The sequence below is a fragment of the Ictidomys tridecemlineatus genome, chromosome 9, assembly GCF_052094955.1.
Source record: "Ictidomys tridecemlineatus isolate mIctTri1 chromosome 9, mIctTri1.hap1, whole genome shotgun sequence".
NCBI classification, from domain to species: Eukaryota; Metazoa; Chordata; class Mammalia; order Rodentia; family Sciuridae; genus Ictidomys; species Ictidomys tridecemlineatus.
This window is the reverse complement of record NC_135485.1, coordinates 7,813,824-7,838,646: the sequence shown is the minus strand read 5'-3', so window position 1 is coordinate 7,838,646 and position 24,823 is coordinate 7,813,824.

The window sequence follows — 24,823 nt, the reverse complement described above, 5'->3', positions numbered from 1 at the left end:
CCAATATCACCAGAGGCTGGTGACCAAGCCTTTAATATATATATATATTGGGTAGATATTTAAGATCCAAAATATAGCAAGCACTGTTACCAGATTTTAAAATTAGTTAGGCAAAATATGTACCATAATGTCCACTAGGTACTGCCCATGGTATGGCATATACCTTGGAGCCTGATGGGATGGATACTTTGCTTTGCAATTTTATATACTCATAATCGGCCTAATGTTTGTAACTTCAACATCATTTGAGAGCTCCTTTGAGAGACAGGAAACTGTGATAGAGAAGGATTTTTTTATAAATAAGAAAAGGTGGACTAAAGGTAAACAAGACAAAGAAAAAAATAGTTACAATAGACTTTCAACCAGCCTTAATTATACATGTTTATATGATGTGCTGTGCTTGTCTTAGATATATACCTTCAGCCATAAAATCTTACGCATAGACAATAAGAGTGAAATTTATAGTATTTGACAACCTCCAACAAACCAGTAGAGAGAATCAGCCATTCAGAATGCTTACTAGATGTGATTTGAAGTGAACCTTGGAGGTTTCTACTATGCTGAATATTACATATTTTATTGCTAGATTTCCAGACAGTCCAGCAGTTTTCCAGGTGACGGTGAGGTAGCTCTGGATTTGTGACACCAAGAGATGGGTCTCAGAGTGGTACCCATTTGGCATTTGATTTAGAAGTACATTCAGTCCTTCTATCTCTGGGTTTTGCTTCCATGCATTCAAAAAAGTTGTAGAAGGAAAATATTTGGGGAAAAAGATGCATCTGTACTGGACTTGTACAAACTGGTTTTTCTTGTCATTATTCCCTAAATAATATGTGTAACAACTATTGATACAACATTCACATTGTATTATGTGTTATAAGGAAGCTCATAACATGATGAGTTATTTTATATAGGAGGATTACATAGGTTGCGTCCTTATACTATGCTATTTTATATAAGGCACTTTATCACCCCTTAATTTGGGGATCTGTGGAGGGTTCTGGAACAAATCCCCTTAAACATTGCAGGACATCTGCATTTTTTAATGTGTCAACAATTCTTATGACCAGTTAGAAGTTGAGTATAAACCTTCATGTAATTAAACACACCTGAGGAAGTCACCAAAGAAATACTGAATGAGACAGGGTCCTTGTCCCCAACAAATTTACTTGAACAATTTCAGAATATAGCCTGCTTATGTGAAATTTTTTTAAAAATTAAAGATAATATGGAGTGGTATGACCAGAAGTACCCCCAGAGGAAAAGTATTCCCTAAAGGTCTTTTGATTCAATTAAATGCACAAGGAAATTGTCAAAATAAACCCTGCTATCATGAATAGCTATGTTGCACGAAAATTTTCAAATAAATAAATAAAATTCACATTTCTCTAATATAAATGTATAAAACACTATCCTAGGATTTAAATCCTAGCTGTTTCTTGTATGATCACTTAAATAAAAGTAAAAAAAATATGTAGTGAAATTATCAACTATGAAAAAAGTACAAATTAAGCAGCGGTTGCCTGGACAGGAGGCAGGTCGGTGGTTCACAGCCTTGATTTGCTGTACAGTGTTTACAGCTGGAGTGATGTAGCTGAGGTTAGGCAATTGTTCAAGGTGTCATAAGCCAATGACAAGAGTGCGATGCCATCAGTGTCAGGAGAAAGCTGGTAGAACATGGAAACATTCTCATGAGACAGAAGAAATTCTCAGGTAGAAATGATTGAAAGAACCAATGTCAAGAAGGCAATGGAAATTACAATTCAGGTAGAGCTAATGATACTGAAGATGCTTCGGGAGCCATAGAATAAGGACTGTAGAGCACAACGGCAGGTTAGTAAACTGCTTAAATAATAGAGTGTGCATATCATTTGCTAAGACCAGAAAGAATTCGTCAGGATGGAGGATAAATGATGTGAATGTTTCAAAGATTATGTTTATTTTTCTTTTCATTAAAAATTTCTGTGCTGAAAGTGCAGAGGACTTGGAGTAATTATTTAGCATATTGAAACTCTAGTTTCCTTAACAAAAACCTGAGATAATCTTATCTAGTGGGGGCTTTCTGTGGGGATGAGGGTTAAGCGGAGATTTGAAGGGGGGGGATGTGCGTTCCACCAGGGGTCAGCAAGACAGTGTTCCAGGGAGAAAGGGCATTAGATGCCAACATGGGACAATGGTGAGATGACAGACACAGCCAAAATGGCTGGAGTAGACTGAATAGGGGGCTGATGGGTGGAGCAGCCATGAAATCCATTCCATCATGGGCCAAACCAACGGGGTTCAATTGCATCTTAAGCTCACTGTGAGTATACGGAAGGTTGTCGAGGAGGTGTGGAGTGTCCTGACTTAAGTTTAATGGAACATATGGAAACTTGGTAATAGTTGGACATTGTGAATGTATTCGATGACATTGACTTCTACTCTTAAAAGAGTTACAATGGCAAACTGTATGTTCTTTATGTTCTACCACAATTTTAAAAACATGCAAAAGAACGTGCTTTCATTTGAAACGTTGGGAACAATCTTGAGATGAAAAGAGGACGTGCCAGTGGTCCAATTAAGATGGATAAAGATCCTCCTTATATTCTCACAAACACCAAAATAAATTAAGAATGGTTTCCACATGTGAGATTCACAGACTAAACATCCTAAAGTTGAGCTGGGAGAGAACCTTGTCCTCTTACCACTGAATCAAGAAATGTATTTGTTCTAACTTCATGGTCCTCTTAACCCATTACTCATTTTGATGTTTAAATAAGCTTTGCTTTTCATTCTGAGGTCTCAGATACAAATTGCCTTCTTTTTCAACTGAGCAAAAAAATTCTTATCAATAGAAATATTAGCAATTCTTTTATTTTAACTGTGGTATTATACCATATATAGCAACAATTACAGTACATGCATTGAAATAGTCATTTTGTCTGAAATTTCAGGCAGAAAGGACAATTAAAACATTTTTCCATTTAAGTAGTTGTTCTTCCATTCTTTATCACATCACCTATTAAAGGAATGGATTTTGATTTTTGAGATTAATGAAACCCTACTGAGCATGAATTTTAAGAGGGTTTTTAAGAAAAATCTGTAAATTTTTTAAAAATGTTCTGTATTGTGGAATTCACGTCAGCCTCATTATTCTTTTTGCAAACTCTTACAGGAAGTAAAAAAGAAATCTTTGATATTTAAAGTTTCATAATAGAAGATTTGCAAAGATAGTACAATCAGAAGAAAAGTATATTGGAATTGAAGTAGCTCTGACATTTCTCTAATCACACCGGGCAATTGAACATATTTGTCCAGAGAGAATGAATTCCAGTGACTACAATTTAGGCATTTTGATATGCTAAAAGAAGCCCACTAACTCCCTGATCAGTTAAAATGGAACTGCTTTGAATTTGCAATAATAATTTCAATAATTGGGCTATGAAGATAGAAGCAGAGTAATATAGAGCTAGAATAACTTTGATATGAGTTTCATGGTGCAAAAATAGATTTGATATTAATCTCTGAATGCCTAGAAGTAGTTTTAGCATTTGCATTGATCAGAATAATGATCAATCTCATGAAATGATTTTATTTAACATGCAAAAATACCTCTGTAACTTTAATTCAGGAAGATTACTTTCAACAGCATCTATCTGTTCAGGGTTGCCTATGTGTGTTTGTCTCATAAACATTTATTAGGACTCTAAAGGTAGTATACATTGGATTTCAGAATAGACTTAGAAAAATGAACATGTTGAAATTTTAGCAAAAAACAGCTTGGAAGTCCTGAAGTCTTGGTTATACACCTTACTTATTCCCTGACCTAACGTAAGTCCTGAATTTTTAACCGATTTTCAGTTTCTTTAAAGTAGTACACAACTTATCCCCATTGGTTATAAAGAGAATTAAGGAGGCTACTTCACACAATGTTCTCAGCAGAGATCCCTGTGTCATAACATGTGTGCCCATTAAATACATAATATACATTTCATGCGCTTTAACTGCATAATACATTATTAATTCATCCAACTGGTATTTTTTCCTTTTTATTGCTTATTTTTCATTATACATGACATTAGGATTAGTTTTGACATAATTATAAAATCATGGAATAGAATTTGCTCTAATTCAGTCTCCGGAGCATTTCCTTTCTCTCTCCTCCTCCCTTGCCTTGTTCCTTTCCTCTACTAATCTGATCCGTCTGCTATTTATTTACTTACAGCTGTGTGTTTGCTTGCTTAGTGTCTTGAGGGTGTACACGATGGTGAGACTCACTGTGGTACATTCACAAATATACGTAGGAGAGTTAGGTCAAACTCATTCCTCGGTTCCTCCCTTGTTCTGTCCCTCCACTCTTCCCATGAATCTTCTGCATCCACTTCACTTATCCTTCCGTCTTCTACTTTGATAGAATACCCTCCCATTTCCTCTATTTTCTTTGTTCTCACCTTCTTTTCCCCTATTTTTCCCCCTAGCTTCTGCATATCAGTGAAAACATTTGATATTTGACTTTTTTGAGGGTCAGCCTATTTTACTTAGAATGATGCCCTCCAGGTCCAAACATTTACCAGCAAATGTCATAATTTTATTTTTCTTTATGGCTGAGTAATACTCCATTGTGTATACACATCACATTTTCCTTAGCCATTCCTCTGTTGACGGTCTCCTAGGTTAGTTCTATTGTGAATTTTGCTACTATAAACATTGATGTGACTATATTCCTATAGTATACTGATTTTAGGACTATTGAATATATACTGAGGGGTGGATAGGCGGGTAATATAGATGTCCCATTCCTATTTTTTGAGGAATTCTCCATATTTCTTTACAGAGTGGATGCACTAATTTGAAGTACCACTAACAATGTACACTATACATTTTCTCCCATATCCTCATCAATACTTATTATTATTTGTATAATTGATAATTGCCTTTCTGAGTAGAGATGAAATCTCAATAAAGTTTTTTTGATTTTTATTTCCCTAATTGTTACAGACTTTGAGATATTTATATATATATATATATATATATATTTGTTGGTAATTTGCATTTCTTCTTTTGAAAATTGTCTGTTTAGTTTGGTTAAATTGTTTATTTTTAAATTTTTGATGGTAAGTTCTTTGAATTCTTTACATATTCTTTTCCAATTGATCTTTCTTAAACATTTGAAATAGATTAAAGTTTAAACACCAAACAAGGAATCATTCCCAATTTCACAGAATTTACATTCTAGCATAGTAGACAATGGGCCAGTCAACTGATAAATAATAATAGTAAATATTTGTGTGGTATTTTCTGCATTTTAGGGACTAATCTAGATATTTAATGTGTACTACTAACTCATCCAGCCTTCATTACAATCCTGTTATGTTATTCCATTTTTTATTCATTTTCTATTATTTTTCATTCTAATGTTTACATCTGAGGAAGCTGAGGCATAGAAGTACTAAGCAAATTACCCACATTAATATGTAGCATGGCTGGGATTCAGATCTAGGGGAACAGTTCTTCAAAACTCACTTTTAGAGCTGTTTCTTTTGTTATTATTAGTTGTTCAAAACATTACATAGCTCTTGACATATCATATTTCATGCATTTGATTCGAGTGGGTTATGAACTCCCATTTTTACCCTGCATACAGATTGCAGAATCACATCAGTTATACATTCACGTTTTTACATATTGCCACACTAGTGTCTGTTGTATTCTGCTGCCCTTCCTATTCTCTACTATCCCTCCTCCCCTCCTCTCCCCTCCCATCTTCTCTCTCTACCCCATCTACTGTAATTCATTTCTCTCCCTTGTTTTTTTCCTCTTTTCCCTCATTTCCTCTTATATATGTAATTTTGTATAACGATGAGGGTCTCCTTCCATTTCCATGCAATTTCCCTTCTCTCTCCCTTTCCCTCCCACCTCTCATCCTTGTTTAATGTTAATCTTCTTCTCCATGCTCTTCCTCCCTACTCTGTTCTTAGTTGCTTTCCTGTTTCTTTAACCACGATAAGGAATTTAGCTTGGGTGTTTAGCTGCTCAGGAAATAGAAAATGAGACAGCTGCCAATCATGCATGACAAGCAATTGGATTCTATTCAAAGTATAATGGGAGACTATTAGATGGTTTTAAGCAAAAGAGTGATGAAAATATCATTGTTTTATAAATTCAATCTGACTGTTACATAGTGAGGAAGGATTCTAAGAGCGCTGATATGAATCTATAAAAACCAGTTAGGATGTAATTTGAGGAATTTAATTAAAAAATAAAAGTTTGGAGGAATTAGTGGTGTTGGAGACAGGATTCCTTGATTTGGGATTCCTTTGGATGTCTCCACAAGAGAACTTATGAGGGGTTCAGTGTGAACAGTGAGGAAATGGGAGAGGAAGTGAGTTGAGTTCAGCATTGGACAAACATTTGGAGTTCAGTGAAAACTGACTGGCCAGTGATAAAAATCTGTATGTTGGTCATATTTTTGGAGCATATTGAAACTATCCTCACCTCTTTAAATATAGAAGATCAAGCAAGATCTTGTAGTGAACAGATATAGATAGGACAAAGGGGAAAATTTAAAACCAAATCCCGAGAGTTTCAAAGAACTTAAAGATTGGGTCAAAGAGAGAAGGAAACTGTGGAAAACATTGTCAGTGGTGTCAGAGGAAACCTAATGAAGCTGAAGCCAGAAGCCAGAGGAGAGCCACCTCATTGACAGGCAGGTTATAATTAGAATTATAATGACTGTGGTTAGAATCATTCACATTTTGTACATAAGCAGAGTGAGACTGAGGGGTGAGTACCTCCTCAGTGTGACACATGGCTCTGATACCATCCACGCTGATATCAGTGGTTTAGACTATACTTTTATGTATAAATCTTTCCTACTAATTATATGAACACTCCTAGTAACAGCATTCCAATCAAAGTTTATGTAAATGTGAATTAGAGAACTAATTAGTTTCCCCAAACTTATACATAAAACTAATGTTTTCCTTGGACTCTGACAAATAATCAGGAGTTTTTCACAATGACAAAAGTGGCTGAAGTGTGTGGCAGGCTTTGCAGATAGGAATAAGCAGAGATACAAGGGGAGCCACTACAGAGAAGTGCATTTTATCATGGAATTATTTGTACAGATTTTGTTTGTGTGTGTGTGTGTGTGTGTGTGTGTGTGTGTGTGTGTGCCTGTGTATATTTGTCATTTTTCCCCCTTGGAGAAAGATTCATTGTGTGTTGTATAGAAAGCAGTGACTATATAAAAGATCAGAAGGAAAAATCAGATCAGATCTTATAGGGTTTACATCAGGCAAACGAGTTTGTAGACACAATAGGGAAACTAAAGGCTTAGAAACCAGAGGAGCATATTGAAACTATCCTCACATAAAACAACTTGACCCCTAAAAGCTAGGCAAGTGATATTTTTTGGTTCATCATACATTTATTCAGAGAAAGCTCTGCTCCACGCCTACCAGTTCTGATGGAAATGTTGATCACCACACACACCTTCCCCTTGTGCAGAGAGATGAATATCTGGCTTGGGTTGAGATATTGGTAGGGTGCTCACCCCTTGGGCCCCATGATAAAACAGAGCAATTCAGGTCCTTTTCTTGAATATTATTCAGATACCAAGAGGGAAAAAAAAAAAAAACTCCTTCCTACTAAAGCTGAAAATTTAGGACTGTGAGAAACTAGACTTGCTGATGGTTGGCTCCTGCGCTGTCTGAATGAAGTCTGCAGAGACAAAGCCCTGTGGCCTCCCTCTGGCTGTAGCCATTTCTGGAATGCTTTCCTCCTCTAGACCTCAGAGGTGAATGAACAGATAAATTCTTTTCTTGAGTCCTGTCTACTAGATTGTAGTGGGAAAACTTGGGAATACAAAGTAGTTGGCTTTGTCAATAATTCTGGTAAGAAATAAGGAGACTATACATGACCAGTGGGATTCTACATCATGTACAACCACAAGAATGAGCAATCACACTCCATCTATGTATGCTGTATCAGAATGTGTACTACTGTCAAGTATACTAATTAGAACAAATAAAAAATATTATAAAAAAGAAATAAGGAGATTAAAACTATGGCAATAAAAATACTCATGAGAGTGGATGGACGGATTGTAGATGTCTGTCCTACTTGTGTTTTATTTAATTAACATTAAAGTATAAAGATGTTTTGAGAATAACTCAAGTCTTCTCTGAAACGTCATCATTTGTTGACGTTTCAGAGAAGACTTTCTTTATCTGGTATGACAAATAAAGAAGACAAAGGAGGAAAGAGTTAATTTTACCTTTCAAAAGTAAGTGATGCTTGGTGCCCATGTAGAGAAATAGGCACTAAAAAAAGGTAAAGACATTGTTTATGGAGCCCAAAGCAATGTCTAGATTAGAGCATATGTTTGGAAATCATTGGTAGACACATCTTATGTGAGCATTAAGGATTGATAATTTTTGTTTTTAAAGAAAGGAAGAACAATTCAGAAAAAGAGCATTGCATATTTGTTGAAAATGGGAATCAAATTTATTGGTGTGTTCTCTGACACTCACATGTGTGGATATAAGCAGACTAATGATTACCTTAGGCAGAGTGTTAGGCATGTTCCTGTTCACAGGCCAGGTTAATCCTCTGAGAGTGCTCTGAGGAGAGTGTTCACTCCTAACTTCATTTTACAGGTAAAGAAAATGATAAGATCACTTGCAGTTAAAAATTGTTTCCATATCCAGTCCTGTGCATATGTGCTTAATAAAAAAAAAATCCAGAAAGATGCCTATTCCCCACCCCAAATTTTAAATATAGCTCTACATTTTAAAAGTATGTGATTATCTTCAGGTTATTTTGTTTAGGTGATGACAGTGGATGGCAAAGAGGCCTGTGGAAGCACTTTGGCTGTCCAAATGTCAAGTTGCAATCAGTCAAGCTGATCAGCATTCATCTTTATTATACAGTCATTATGAGTGCATTGGCAGGGACATCCTCCTCAGATTTTGTGCCCTTAAAATAAAGGCAAACCCACTGTCTCAAGGACTATGCTAAGTTTCAGCCAAAATACATTGCTTTTTTGCTAAAAAAATATACAGATTTAGCAGCTACATAAAAATAGTTAATATTAGTTTTTCAATAAAACACTATTGGTGATTACAATTATTAAGGTAATTATGAAAGAAAGAAACTCAATAAAACTACATTTAATGTTAAATAAGTGAATTCACACTTGGGATATGTTAGTATGTTGTTTTTATGTAATTCTTTTTAAATGTATTTATACATTTAAAATAAAGAGAAAATAAAGCCAGGCCATGATTTTAAAAAAATAAAGGAATAAATAAACACCAACATCAACTAATTTAGTCTGAAAACATTATTTTTACACACTCTGTTTATGGTATAAGCTTTAACAAATGTACTCTAATTATTTTCCTAGTCCTGGGGAGGCTTGTTTTAGGAACAATTAATTTTATTAATTAAGTGGTGCAATTTAACTAAATGAATACAACTAACGTTGTAAATCACCAAGTTGATAACTGCTAACTATTTAATAATGGTTAAACTTTAATATATGGTGCAATTTAAAAATGTATAAGCAAAGAAGAGAAAATGATTTTTCTTTTTAACTTAGGATACATCAAACACAAACTCCATTAGGAAAGTGGTCATTAGTGCATTTACTCCCCTAGGACTCCTCTGTGCAAACCTCACTAGGAATTGAAGGTCCATTACTTTACTCATCCCTTACCCGTTGCCCGTGTAGTAGAATGGGCTGTGGGCTCCCTTATCAGGAGGGAAAGGACTCATTTCTTGCAAAGTCTTGAAGTCCTATGCACTCTGTATGTGATAGATTCATTGTGTTGCTGTGGCCCTAGGTTTCTTCAAGTATAACTTTGGGACAGTGTCTTGCCTTATTTTTTCTCATACTTTTAACAGGGAACCAAAGGAGACTAGAATGGCTATCAGTTATATGAATATAACATTTTCACAAGTCTAAGTCTGCACATTTAATGAAGGCTGTAGAAGTCTCCAGGAAGGAGTCTAGTCTCTAGGAGGTGGGATCATCAGACCAGAACTTCTGGAGTACATGTTCCATTCTTAAGACTTGCCCTCCTGCTTGGTGGCCTGGAGATTTGCTAATTGGGTTTTGCATATTCAGTCAGAAACTTACCCTAACTCAACAGAGACTGCTGAACCAACAGACATGCAAAACCTTAATTTGTGGTCGCTTTTAACATCATTCTTTGTTGTCAATATTTCTCATAGTACTTCAGTCATACAAATTATAACACATTGTTTTCCAAAGTCATCTTCTCTTTAGTTGAAGGCAAAAGTTTTGAGTTAATTCACCACCGGTGATTCACCTTTTTGCTAACTTAAAAAATAAAAGCTAATTTCATTTCAAGTTATGCAGATGGATGGATATCATTGTGATAAAATGTAGCACTTATGAGATTATTTACTGTTTGTTTACAATTTATTACAATTATTTATTTATTTGCACTTATTAATATTTACAATTTAATGAGGAATACATGTGTTAATTAGACACAATTAATTTGTTAATAAGAACAAGAACAGAAGCAGTGCTGTGTTGATAAACTGGCTCTCTGGGGGAAAAAAAAGTTATTTTTCAGAGTTTGCTGATTTCCTTGGTATAAACACCCTCACAATGGCCAATTTCAAGCTATCAGCCAGTTCTCAAAATGCCTGAATGTTTATAATCTGATTGTCTCAGGAATCTAAGCTAATTCCAGCTCCCACTGAGGATTTAGTAGGGAGAATTTTCTCATCAGAAAATTTCCATGAGCAATAAGATTCTGAAAAGCAAGTAAAACACCTAGTGGAACTTCATTTTGCAGCACAAGTTTCCTATAAATATGAGTGCCCTACTCCACATGTCTACTCCACCTTGCTACTCACCCCTATTGAACAGACACAAAATCTATAGGAGGGTTAAAGGATGGAAAATATTTCTATTTGAGCCAGGAGTCTTTCACAGAATCACAGTTTGAATTACACTGTAACACATTTGTGATTTCTGCTTTAGAAGTCAGAATATGTAAGCAATAGAAGGGCAACAGGTTTTCAAAAGTCCCAGGAGCAAAGAATAACATACCTGCTGTGATCAATAGATGGGATAAAATGGTCAATCTACACAGCAGTAATTTTCCCCTAGCTTTTACGACCATCTCTTGAGACTAAATAAAATCAACATTTTTTTTTCAAAACTTTGTGCTGAAACTTTCTTTTATCTCTTGCCATTTAAGCTTTATGCTTTCCATTTCCCTTTTCCCATTTCGTTTTCACATTCATTAAATGTCATTCTTACTTCATATTTCCCTCCAACATTGGTGTTCATTTTGTCCCCTTTATCTTCAATCCTTACTCTTCAGTCTTTTTATTCATCTTCTTTGGTCCACTAATTTTAATTTTATGGGGGGGTATACAATTTTCTATCTTCTGTTTTGATTTTTAGTTTGGAGGCAGTAACTGAGATAATAACTTGCATATAGCTAAATGTGCAGATCTTAAGCATAGGGTCTACTGAAATTAGCAAATGTATGTCCATATATCCATACCTTCAATTAAGATAAAGAGCATTTCCATCAATTTAGAAATTCCCCATACTAACCTTTTTAGGTGATCCTATGTTCCAAAAAAGATTATTGTCTTGAATTACATCATTATAGATTAGTCTATTCTTCAATCCTACCTGCAGTTGTGCAGTATATAACATCTTGTGCCTAGTTTTCTTAAATTTAAAATAATACACTTTAGGTTCATTTAATTTATTGCTTTTATGAATAGTTTAATCTTCACAATTGATGAGGAAGATATAACTTTAAGAATATACCAAAATAGGGGCTGGAGTTTTGGCTCAGTGATAGAGTACTTGCCTGGCATGTGTGAGGCCTTGAGTTTGATCCTCAGCACCCCATATTAATTAATTAATTAATTAAACTCTGTTGGCATCTAAAAAAAGAATATGCCAAAATAATTGATTCATGCATTCTGTGGATGGGCATTTGTGTTGTTTCCTATTCTGGCTATTTATGAGTAATTCTGTGTAAGTATTCAAGTTGATGTAGAATGTAACATTCTTATTCAGGTTTATGTAGAATGTAAGCTTGTAACTGGGGATCATAGGATCATAGTATGAATAATATGTTAAGAAACTTTCAGATAATTTTCTAGGACTGCTCTAATATTTTAACACCTCTGAGCTAGATAAGAGAGCTCTAGTTGTTCCATGTCCTCATCACATCTGGGTGCCTTCTTAATTTTAATAGTCCCAGTGAGTATACCATGGTATTTTGTTGTAGTTTTAAATTCTTGAAGACTAATCATGCTAAGTTCATTTTCATATGCAGCTATTCTGATTTGTAGGAACTTTTTATATATTTATGGATTTATATATATTCTTTTCTTTATATATTTTGGATATTAGTTCTCCAATATGTGTACTATGAATACATTTCCCAGTATTTTACTTGTGTATTCTTTTTTTTTTTTTTTTTTGCCACAGCCCAGGCCTGCACATGTCCATTCACTGATAGTGACTCATCTTCTTTCCCCTGGCACTCTGGCTTATCTCACATAGTTTAGTGATTTCCAATTCCACCCATGCTATTGCAATGATGAGAGTTCTTCCTTCTTTTTGAATGAATAAATAGCATTCCATTGTGGTTATGTCCCACATTTTATGTATCTATTCATCAGCTGATGAACACTTAGGATGTGCATTTCTTGACTATTATGAGAATTGCTGCAATAAATTTGGGAGCACAGTCATCTCATTAACACATTGATTTTATTTCCTTTGGCTGCAAATCTAGTAATAGGATTGCTGGGCCCCTATTGAGAAACCTCCATACTACTTTCTTAATGACTGTACTGATTCACATTCCCACCAACAATAAGCACAAGTTCTGTTTTTCCATATCCTCACCAGCACCTGTTATCTAGAGTCTTTTTGATCAGAGACCTTCTTACTGGCATCAGGTGATATTATAGTTTTGATTTGTATTTCCTTGATTATTACTGATGTCAAACACTTTTTCACATACCTGTTAGCTATTTGCATATCTTCCTTTGAGTAATATCTTATTCAGTATATTACCTGTTTTAAAATCAAATTAGTTATACTTTTGCTAATTTTTTGAATTCTATGTGTGTTTTTAATATTAACTTCTTGTTGAATGTGTAGCTTCCATTTATTTTTTCCCCATTCTGTAGGTTTTATCTTCACTCCACTCTTTGTTTCTTTTCCTATGCTAAAGCATTTTAGTTTGATAAAACCCCATCTATCTACTTTTGTATTCTTTACCTATCTTTGGGGTCTTAACCAAGAAAAAAAAAAATCCCTGCCCACTACAATGTCCTAAAACATTTTTCCTACATTTTTCTTCTAGTAGTTTCATAGTTTCAGCTCTTATATTTAGGTCTTCAATATATTTTGAGTTCATTTTTGTATATAGTGAGAGACAAAGGTCTATTTTTGTTTTATGCATATGAATATACAATTTTCCCAGAATTGAAAAGATTGTAATGTCTCTGATGACTATTCTTAGCACCTTTTTTAAAAGTCAATCAAATATAGACATGTGGGTTTTCTTCTAGATCTTTTTTCTGATCCACCAAACTAAGTATCTGCTTCCATGCCAATACTATGCAATTTTGATAACTACACCTTTGTCATAGTACAGTTTGAAGCTAGTTAGTGAAATTTTCCCAGTTTTAGAACTTCATATACATGCAATTTATCAGTATGCATTTTTGTTAACTCAGGTTCTCTCAGAAACACACTTCAAAAAAGGATTAGATATGCACACAATATATCAATTTATTTCCCCCCACTCCTGCTCATCCTTGGTATCCAGTGTTCTACCCTCCATTTCAACTGTTCTAGATTCTATTTGTCCTCCTATCCGGCTTATTTTCCTTACCCTAATGTCTTCCAAGTTTATCCTTGTTGCTACCAATAACAGAATTTCCTTCTTTTGTAAGGTTAGATAATAGTACATTATGTAATATGTTAAAAAGAAAAACTGTTCATTTAGTGATGGACACTTAGGTTGATTCTGCATGTTGTTATTAAGAATACTGTTGCTATACACATGAGAGTACAAATACTCCTCAACATAGCAATTTCATTTCCTTTCAATATATACTCAGCGGTGGCATTGCTGGATCATATGGTGATCCTATTCTTAGTTCTTTGAGAAATTTCAACAGTGCTATACCAATTTGCATTCCCACCAACTATGTGCAAGTGTTCCCTTTTTCTATATCCTCTTTTTTGTCTTTCTGAATAGTCATTTTTATCAGGTAGCAAATGAATTATTGAGAACACTGCAGAGAAGTCTTCACACTGTAAGGAATGTCTGACACTTTAGAGAAGAAGAGAAAAAAAGAAAGATTAGGTAGAAAGAGTCTCATTCTACAATATCCATCCAAGAATTCCAAGAAAATTACACTTTTGCAGATGAAATGTCTCAGGGAGAGTCACTAGCTGGAGGGGTCCCACCAAGCTCAGGCCTTGGCTGGGAATGGTCCCTGGAAGCATCCATTGTCTTGATGCAAATGTGATATAGATCCAGAGGGCAGTAGTGGGGCTATTCTGCTCCTATTGCAGGTGAGCTGAGCAGCGGACTTGCATATTTGTTTTCCTTTTACTTTTTATTTTTTATTTAATGTATGTGAGATGTCTCTCAGTCATTGTATGTTTCAACAGTTGTCTCTACTTAGTGATGAATAATCTTGAATTTCATGAATAAAAAACAATTTGTTTATGTATTTCTTATAAGCAATTGGGCATTTCTAATTTGGGCTTTTTTATGAGTAAGAAAGCTGTAAAATAGTCTTCTGCAAATAATTTTGTGATCTTATCTTTTCACTTCTCTTGTGTCAATACCTAATGGTAAAATTCCTGAGCCATATGACAGTTATATGAGGGGCTTTACGTGCAATCACCAGATTTCTGAAGTGGTTAAGACATTTTAACTCCTGCCCATGTAGGAGTGCCCTATCCGTCCAATCCTGAACACTTGCTATTGTTTTTTTTTTTTTTTTAATTTCAGCCACTCAGGTGGATATGGACAGTTGTTCTTATTGTGGTTTTTAAATTAAATGTTTTTCATGATGTAAGATGGCGAAATCATTCCCATGTGTTTCCTGCCAATTCTTTTTGTTAAGTTCTTATTCCAATCATTTTTTTTTAATTTTCATCAGATTGTTGTAGTCATACCGTAGAATAAGGATCAGACTCTACACTTGAAATATGATTTGGATTTTGAGATCAGTGAAGTAACACATGCACCAGAAGGATAGGGAAAGGTTTTTGATACCATGAGGCTTTCTAGGAAGGACAGAGTAGCAGCCAGAATCATTTGAGAGAGCAAGGTAAGGAGGCAGGATTGGGTTTTAAGGTGGCTCGGGGATGAGGCTGGGGTGGCTTCCTTGCATAGCCTGGACTACCTGTGGGTACCCAGGGAGGGAGCACTGGGCTCTCTCTTCAGTATTTCAGAGGTGAGCTAAAAGAATGAAAGGGGTCCAGAAAGTTCTGAATTTGTCATCATCCAATTACAAAAAACAGAGTGATTCTTATTCTTGTTTGTGTTTAAGTTGATAGTTCAAAGGAGATATTTATATATCCTGGAGACCTGTATTTTGTCAGCTATCTCTTTTTTAATATGTTGCAAATCTGTGGATTATCTATTTTTAAAATATTCTCTTAAGGAAAAAAGAGTTTACACTTTGGTGAAGTGAAGTATATCTTTCTCTTTTCTTTTATGTTCCGTGTTCTTTTGTGATCTGTCCTTATAATCTCTGCCCACCCCAATGCCACAAGGACATTCTCCTGTGTTTTCTTCTAAAATATTTTTGACTTAAGAATTTAGGTCATGGTAACAATCCACTTAACATTGTTATTATTATTTTTGAATTACCTGAGCTAGGATTTGAAGATTTAGTGGTGGTCATCATTTTTCCTTACTGATATCCTCTTGTTCCTGGAAGATTTGTTTAAAAGGCTTGCTCTTCTTTTTCCTGTGGAAATAATTTGGTACTTTACTCAAAGCAGTGAACATATATGTGTTGGTTTATCAGAACTTGTCATGATGCTCCATTGAGCAACTAGTTTCTTTAAGTCTTTCTTGCATCACTTTGAGTATAGAGGTTTTATAGTGAGCATTCAAATCAGGAAATGAAAGCCCTCTAACAATCTTTTCCCTTTTCCAATTTTTAAAATATTCTCAGTTTCTTTTTGCAGTTTCATATAAATCTGATAATTAGCTCATATATTCAATCAAAAGAGGGTTATTTAGTCTTGATAGGCATTCGTTTTCAGAGCCCACCTTAAAAATATTGAGTTTCCATCTCACAAATGTGGTGTAGGCAGCACCCCTCACTTTGTGTGGTGCTGGTGACGGTTTTGATATTCTAAATCAAAAGGAAAGGGGGAACTAAGCTATTCAAATTTGATGCAAACCCAGGACTTTAAAATACAAAAAAAAAAAAAAAAAAAAAAAAAAACTTAAAAAGCCAATTCTCCATGCTGCGGAAATGATTTCCTTTCATATGTTATCCTGGGCTCTGTCTCATCTGTAACTTAGTTCGATTGTCCTGTGGGGCAGCACAGAGGGAAGATGAGGGGTGGTGGGACTAAGGCTGTGGAGGCTGTCTGAGGAGAGGAGCCAACTTTTCCTTCCACCATGTTCCCAGGACCAAGCTTCATGGTTGCTTGATCTTAGTGACCACAGCAATGGGACTGCCTTGGTCTAATTAGATACCCTGGTCCAAACCAGGTCAAGTTCACCTGGGGAGGGGGTACCTGCCAACCAGCCCTGCTTTATGACCACTTGCCTGTCTAGTCTGGTTTCAATGTGTTCACCCATGCTAACCAAGCTGACCTAGAAAATTAACAGTCGCACCCTGCAGGAAGACTCAAGCACTGGGCTTCAGACTGAAATGATGAGAGGCATCCATCTCTACAGGAACCTCCAGGCTGCTCCATTGATCTTTCTTCTAGGTCCCAAGGTGCAAGAAAGAGATGAGGAAGCCAGCACACTTTTAGAATAATAATAATATTGATTCACCTCTGTGGAAACGAGTTTTTAAAGTCATCCTAAAATGCACAAAAATAATTAAAGTCACTCATAATCTCACAAGCCAGAAAGAAAATTATTGTTTATTACAATGGTTTATGAATTTTGTAAAGTCTTAGATATGTACATATATATCATTCTGCATAGGTGGATTTGAAATTTATTGTATGTAATTATAGCTGAACCCACATAAAGATATTTTCCTTTTAAAAATAGAAGCATTAAGGATAAAACTCGCCTCTCTGTTAGGAGCTGTTCACTGAAGTGACACCCTTACAGGGCACACCACATTCAGGGACTGAGCAGGGTGTTATATAAACCCTGGACTTTTGTCCTATGTAGCACATTTGGAGTCACTAACATCCCTGCTCCTTTCTGGGTTGGCTAAGGCTTCCTGCATACCTCTGAGTCTCATATTTTTGAGTCCTGAATTCTGTCTCAGTGTTTACCCAATCTTCTACAATGACCTTGATGTTGACCTTCACAAGACACAAGGGTGGGGTGCACCTATAATACACAATCCCTAACCCCAGAGAGAGTCACTGTTACCAACTGTTTTATGTCATTATTGCAGACACACGAATGTGCACCCATGCACACACACACACACACACACACACTAAAACGTGCTTCGGGTTTTTTATATTTCATATAAAACTTGCAATATTTTTATCATTAAATAACTTTATCATTTCATATTTTTTCTCAGAAATGTTTAGTGGTTTTTCACATCTGTGTATACAGACCTACCTTGCCATGTAAAGTGCTTTATTCCACACTTTTGTTATATCACCATTAATTTCACTATTTCTCTTATCTATAGACTCTTAAGTCGTCTCAGTTTTTACAGTTCACCAACATTTACATACAACCCTTTCTGCAGTGGTCTGACTGCACCCTTAGGTTGAGTACTAAGCAATGAAACTACTGGGTCTTAATAAAAGCCTAACTGCCAACACAGGCCTGCCGCGTGGCTGTGCTCATTTAGAGTCTTCGGCAGTGGGTCTGAGCAGTGCGTCTCCTGTGCACTCTCCCTGTTGATGTGTGCAAGAACATTGACAGTTATCCTGGAAATTTACTGCTAATGTCTTCTTCCAATGTTTATTGCAATGCATATATCAGACAGTATTTTCTTTTCCCTTTTTTATTCTACTGCTATCATCCAAATTTCTACAAATTGCATAAAGCCTTCACATCTATAATCTCATTTTATTCTCACAATGGTTCTACAAAGTAGGCAGAGCAGCAATTTTTGTTAATGAAGTCTGAAAGAAAAGAATTCAATGTAAATGCTCGACTGCGATATAATACTATGTGAGTACATTTAAAAGTGAAATTATGCAGTAATTATATGTGTTTAATATTTTAACATTTTGTTTTGCTATTTCTTGAAGAAAATTCTTATTTCTAAAAGTTACTCTACCTGCCACTCAAGTAGTAAAGTATCTTAATTCCATGGCAACTGAGAGTGTTTCTTCATTTTAAATACTGAGCAACTTTCCCTGTGGGGCAATTCTTTTTGTAATTTGCATATGCTATTCATTGTGTTCATCGTTCCCTAAATTCCGAAGCTGAGACCATTTGACTTATTACTGCTTAAAATAACAATATCATCTGTCTAGAAGTTACCCGACAACTTCTGAGACTTTAATTAAATTTTAGTTCTCTTTTTTTCTTCTCTCCATAGAAATATAATTTCTAGATAAAATACATATAAAAATTTTACCCCAAAATTAGCAGATCTAGGAATGTGGTGTCATTTTAATGAGCTATTTTAGAAAACCGAGTAGACGGGCTGTGACAGTGGGTTGCAAAACAAAATTTACAACAGTATTGTTAATTTCCAAACTAATTGGCTTCTGGAAATGCTGGTGTAGTCTTAAACGAAGGGTGATTCGAGACTGAAGGAATATATAAATGTGGTCGAGTTGGAAATCACTTTTTCAGGACATTTTGCCGATCATGCTCGGCAGCCCCTCCATTACTGTTTTTGTGGGGATTATCGCACATTTGTTCTTTTCATTTATGTATTTTTCTGCACCAGGCCTCATAGCCCTCACTCCTTTGCCAGTGTCTCCTCTGCACATCCTATCCTGTGATACCGCCGGTAACGTTAGAGAAACGCATCAAAGCAAGCGTATAAAGTAGGGTTTTTTTTTTAATTTATTTTAATACTTATTTATTTACTTTTAGTGGAAATGGACACAACACAATGCCTTTATTTTTTTATGTAGTGCTTAGGATCAAACCTGGGTCCGCCTGTGCTAGGCGAGCACTCTACCGCTGAGCCACAATCCCAGCCCAAAGCAGGATTTATTTTAAAAGGGAAACCATAGACTTCTCCTGGGAGGGAGAAGGGAACCGTAGCTAGTGTTCTGGTATCCCAAGAAGCGAGTCCTTTTGCCTTTTTTTTTTATATGTCCTGGGCTTCCTCTGTTCTCCTGCTCTCTTCCCCTTGTCTGTCTCCTGCCTGCTTAAGTGACAGGCACAGGAAATGCTTGGTGGGATGGCCAAGAGGTGGGAGACAGGGGTTGAAGGGAGAAGGGCAGGATGGAGCAGGAGGGGCAATTCCTGGGCCAGTTTGCCCTAGTAACAGGTTGGAGCAGGGGCAGGTTATCTTGATAGGGTGGAGGAAGGGCTTGAAGGCATTAATGGTGCTGTTAGATCTCTTCTGGATTGACCCTTGCCTATCTGGCTTCACTTGCATTGCCAAGGTTGTGAGGTTGTGTCACTTGAGTGTGGAACTTGCTGCTGACCTGAGAGTGTCTGAAATCAGCTGCTGCTCCACAGATGCCTTGGAAAGTACTGAGTTCGCCTTCCCAGGCCCAGAAATGGGACAAGGTAGGCTCTGGCTGCCTTGGATCTCATTGTGCTTTTGCCCTTGTGTAGCAGTTGGAATTCTCCAGAGCAACAGATTCAGAATGAGACAAAGACAGGTGGACAGACACAGAGTAGGGGAAGAAAAGGGAAGACTTGTGGAGAGGAATTGTTTCATGAAATGTTGGGGTCAGCAAGTCCAAAATTCATAGGACAAGTGACAAGCTAAAATGTTAGCAAGGTTTCTATATTTCAGCCTTCTAGAGCCTGAATTCCTTCTTTGGTACAACTGAGTCTTTGCTTTTATGCTCTTCCATTGGTTGGATATGGCCCACGCACATTGAGAGGAGAAAGCTGCTTTACTCAAAGTCTATTGATTTAAAATTCAATCACATCTAAAAAAATCTTCACAGCAATACCTGGGCTGGTGTTTAAGCAAACAAGCCTGGCTGCCCATGGACTCCCAAGTTGACACATAGACACAACCATCACATTCCTCAGCAAGACTCAGCCTTAGTATTTCAGGACAAAAGAAAAGGAATGAACAATAAAACAAACCGACTAAAAAAAGCACAGCAAAACAAATCTAAAAACACAGTCACATAAGTGCAAATATCTAACAATTTAATTTTTTAAATTGGCGCTTTCTGTACTTAAGTCAGGAATTAGCTTTTTGTTAGCATGTTGTTTCTTTCTACTGAATCATTTTAACTTTGACAAAAGTAGGAAAAAAACAAGGTTTTTTGTTTGTTTTTTTAGTGGGAGGCAATGAAATCTGTACAGGTTAAAAAACATACCCAAATTCATATAGTTGACAAAGATTTTGAAAAAAAATATATACCACTAAGAATAATAATAATAATTAGTTAACCTATGCTCTGGCAGGAAGGCTGGGTTGAGAAAAGTTACCTCCTTTAAATTCTGAAAGGAGACCATGGAAAAGATACAAACGACATTTAGGGATGGGTTGATCACAATGTGATGTGGGTTGATTGTAGAAAGAGAGAAAATAAGAGTGATTAATAGCCAAGTAAATGAATACATAATCAGAATGGCTCTGGTCGCAGTGTTCAGATGACATGAAGAGGTGAAGGGTTGCTGTGGAGGGCATCCCGGGACAGGTGAGACAGGGAACTATGGCGCAGGAGCCTGGTCTCTTTGCTGGTTCAGATGTCAGTAGATGGGATTAAGGGGCTGGAGATCATGAAGGACAAGAATTGGGGGGGAGACAGAGGCATTAAGAGGCCAGGGGGCGTAAGACTCCTTTTATGAGGCTGTAACTCTCTTTATGAGTTGTGTTAAAGTAGTGGTAAGAAGGATGAGCAGGGAGCCAGCAGGTGTGGTCTACATGACATGGAAGGAAGTGACTGCAGCCTCATCCTTGGAGACTGCATGGAGATAGTGCAGCTAGGAGTCCTGTGGTACAATCTTCCAAGCTCTGGGGAGGAAGAGTGGGCAACCAAGTCAAATATTTTGGGAGAGGCCACCCTGCCACATAGGGTAAAAATGCCTGGGTCAAAGTTCATCATCACAACAAGCAAGTCAGTCTGCCTTCAAGCCCATTGAGCTAGTGCAAGATGAGGCCAAAGATAAGGGAACCCAAAAATATTCAGAGTCCAAGCAACCATAGGCACCCTTTGATGTTACAGGGAAGGAAACCCAAGCTCTGGCAAGCTTGGGCACCTCCTATCTTCTCTTTTGGTTGACATTCCATGGTCCCTGGGTAGGTGCACAAGAGCAGGAAAGCTACTGGAACACAGATTTCTCCTACCCAAGCCCACTTTAGTTCCACTACATGGTAGGAGAATGCTCAACTGAAACTTTCTCCACCTTCCTGACTTCAGGAACAAAGATCTGAAATAAATGGCTGTTTGAAAAGAAAATGATACCCATATGATGGGCACTGATAGGTCACCATTCCCTTCTTCCAATTTTACAAAATGAGCCATTTTTTTTTTCTTTAAATGACATGACAGTAATGTCATTCACTGCCAACTCTCTGTCATTTTGATAGCAAAAAATATCATCACATTCTTGGACCACGGAAATGAGAGATCCACGAAAAACAATGTGTTGACATATTTCACTCAAAATAATACAGGGCTGATTGTTCCCTCTTTAATTTTCCAAAAATGTATGTGAGAAAAATCTGCAGTGACAGAACAGGAATGACAGTGGCTGAAAGAAACATGGTAAGACACTGAGGGGAAAAAAAAAAAAAAAACTTCTAGGAGAATTATAGGTCACCAGGGTTTTTCGGAGTAAAATCATCATTTGGGATGGTTTAAAAGCAAACATAAAGAAATTCAATAATTCTTCTGGATTATACATTGTAGTAAATCTGATAATCACAGCCAATGTAAGTCTGATGAGGCAGAGAGACATGCATGATCTATTTTCTTTTTCACATTTTAGAGCATCTTCCAGTTCCTGATAATTTTATTAGACTTACAGAGTTCTAGAACTGCTACTGTTCCCAGAGGTCATAAACATTCAGCTTATATTTTCATTGATGAGGAAAATTGCTAAGTTTATTTGGCCATTGGCAAAGGGCATGGGTCATGCCTGTCTGTAGGTGAGATTAAGTTTATTGCTTAGTTCTTTTGCAGCAAGGTTAGTTTGAAGTCTCAGCACATCAAGGAACTAGGAGACCCATAAAAGGATTATCTTGCTGCTCTTTTGATTTCTACACAGGGCAATATTAAACAAAATGAAGAAATGACCACAATGATTGCAGCACTCTGTCGTAGGTGTAGGCGTAGCTGGACCTACTGTGAAAGAGATCGCAGGCACAGAACATATCACCCGATATGGCGCACAGGAAGAAAAGACGCCTGGTCCTCCTCATTACCTCTGAAGAACACAGGGGAGGCAGTGACGGTGGGGCCCAGACCCCAGCCCTTGCCTGGAGGTAGGCTCACTGGTTGTGTTATGTTGCTTAGGAGAGCTGCAGGACAGCTATATGGCAAGACGGTTTGAAAGTAGATTTTTCCTTGAGATTCTATGAGCACTGAATGCTCTGTTAAAGTTCATATTTCTGAAGACTTAATAGTATTCATGTTTGTATTTACATCTTCCATTTATCCCCAAACAGAGGAAAGCAGTATTACACGCATGGCAAGGTGAGTCCTGGAAAAGGAAAGATTTGTCCTAGGGTCTCCAGGAACAAAAAGTCTCAAATTTTTTCAGAGTACATTTTCTTCTCAATGTTCCAGTGCTGGTGACAGACATCAAGCCATCTAGCTTCAAGTCCACTATATTTATAATCCTCCATAAGGTCTCGTCTCCAAGTCCCTAAAACAACACATACACTTCTTTGTCACAACACCTCATGTATTAAGTAAAAAAGACTTTTATTTAACTTTCCCTTGATTCAAAGCTCTTTCAAGTAAGGAATCTCCCCTCTAATTTACCTTTATTTATATATTACCTATGATGTGTATTAATTTCTCAATATAATTTTTAAATAGAGGCACAAAAACATTTTTAACATAAAATATTGATCTATAGCTGCTTTCGTGTTTAAACGGCGTATTTTCCAATTCTTTCACTCTGATGCACGTTTCACTATGTGCTTATTTTCCTTTCAGAGTCTATGGAATATTGTTCTAATTATCTCACTGCAGATGGCTTTGTCTTGCTGATTACTGGAGTGTTGACATTACTAAAGGTTTCTTAACTATCTGCTACAAAATTCAAATGAAATTGAACCTTTAAAAACATTTAAAGCTTAAACATATACAAAAAGATTATATACACATAATCTCTTGTGTTATCTTAAATGCTACTTTGTGTTTTTAAAATAGTATGCAATGTGTTCATTTAACAATGTGGTGATGCTCAGACTATTATTGAAGAAGATAAAAATGATTAGCATTACAGAAGGACTATTAATAAAGGAGAAGGAAAGGATGGTAGGTGGTAGGTGGTAGCCCTTCTATAAGCAGGGTGTGTCAGAATGGAAGAGCCATCAGATAAAAGAGCCTGGGAGAGATAGATGCTTCTGCAGCTAACACAGAGGCTCTGTTCACTTACATGACTCATATGACCACTCCAGACCTCAGTTATTTTAACTCTGGATTCTATCTATACAGTTCCCTGTCTAGTCTTCCTTGCCAAATAGCTGATTGAGGTCAGCTTTGCAGACAAGCAGGTACTCAGATGTTTGTTGAAATCAATCAAAAGTGGATGTTTGTTGAAGCGAATCACAAGTGATGAATTGAAAAGTATAGAGTCCCACAAGAGTGAAACCCTGTACTCATTCTAAGGGACATAATGATGTTGTCAAGTGTTTACTGGCACAAGCTGGTGAACCCCACTCAGGAGGAAATGTGCTGTGTAAAAATCAAAAGCTTTGGACTGGAGTGGGTGGCTGTTTCTACTTCAACTGGGTACCACCTCAGATGAACTACCTGACTTCTCTCTGACTTTCATTTTTATCTAATTAAAACTAAACCAAGGGAATACTTACCTTAAAGAGTCTTCTAAGTATTAGGTAAAGGCTTAATAGAAGTTTTGCCATCATGAACATTTTTTTTTCTATACTTACTTTGGAATAATTAAGAAAAGACAGGCTAGGATCACTTTGCTTCATTTTCTAACTTCTCTGCTTTGGTTGGACTAAAAATAATATCATCAAGAGAATATTGTGAATCATGTCAAACCATACTGACCCCCGTGCTAATGATGATGTTGACTAGGCTCCATAATGAAGCATTATCCACACTGTTTAATCTGCTAGTACTTCAGAATTTTATTTATTCAATTTGCACAAAAAAATTAATATATTAGTATTGAAAAAGAATATAACTACTATTGCCTTTCAGAAATGGATAACTATACAGTAAATTTGATACTGAAATTTGAATATTACTACTTCTATTCAATTAGACTAAAAATTGTTAGTTACTTATTATACACTAAATCTATTTCTTGGGCTCTGCAGA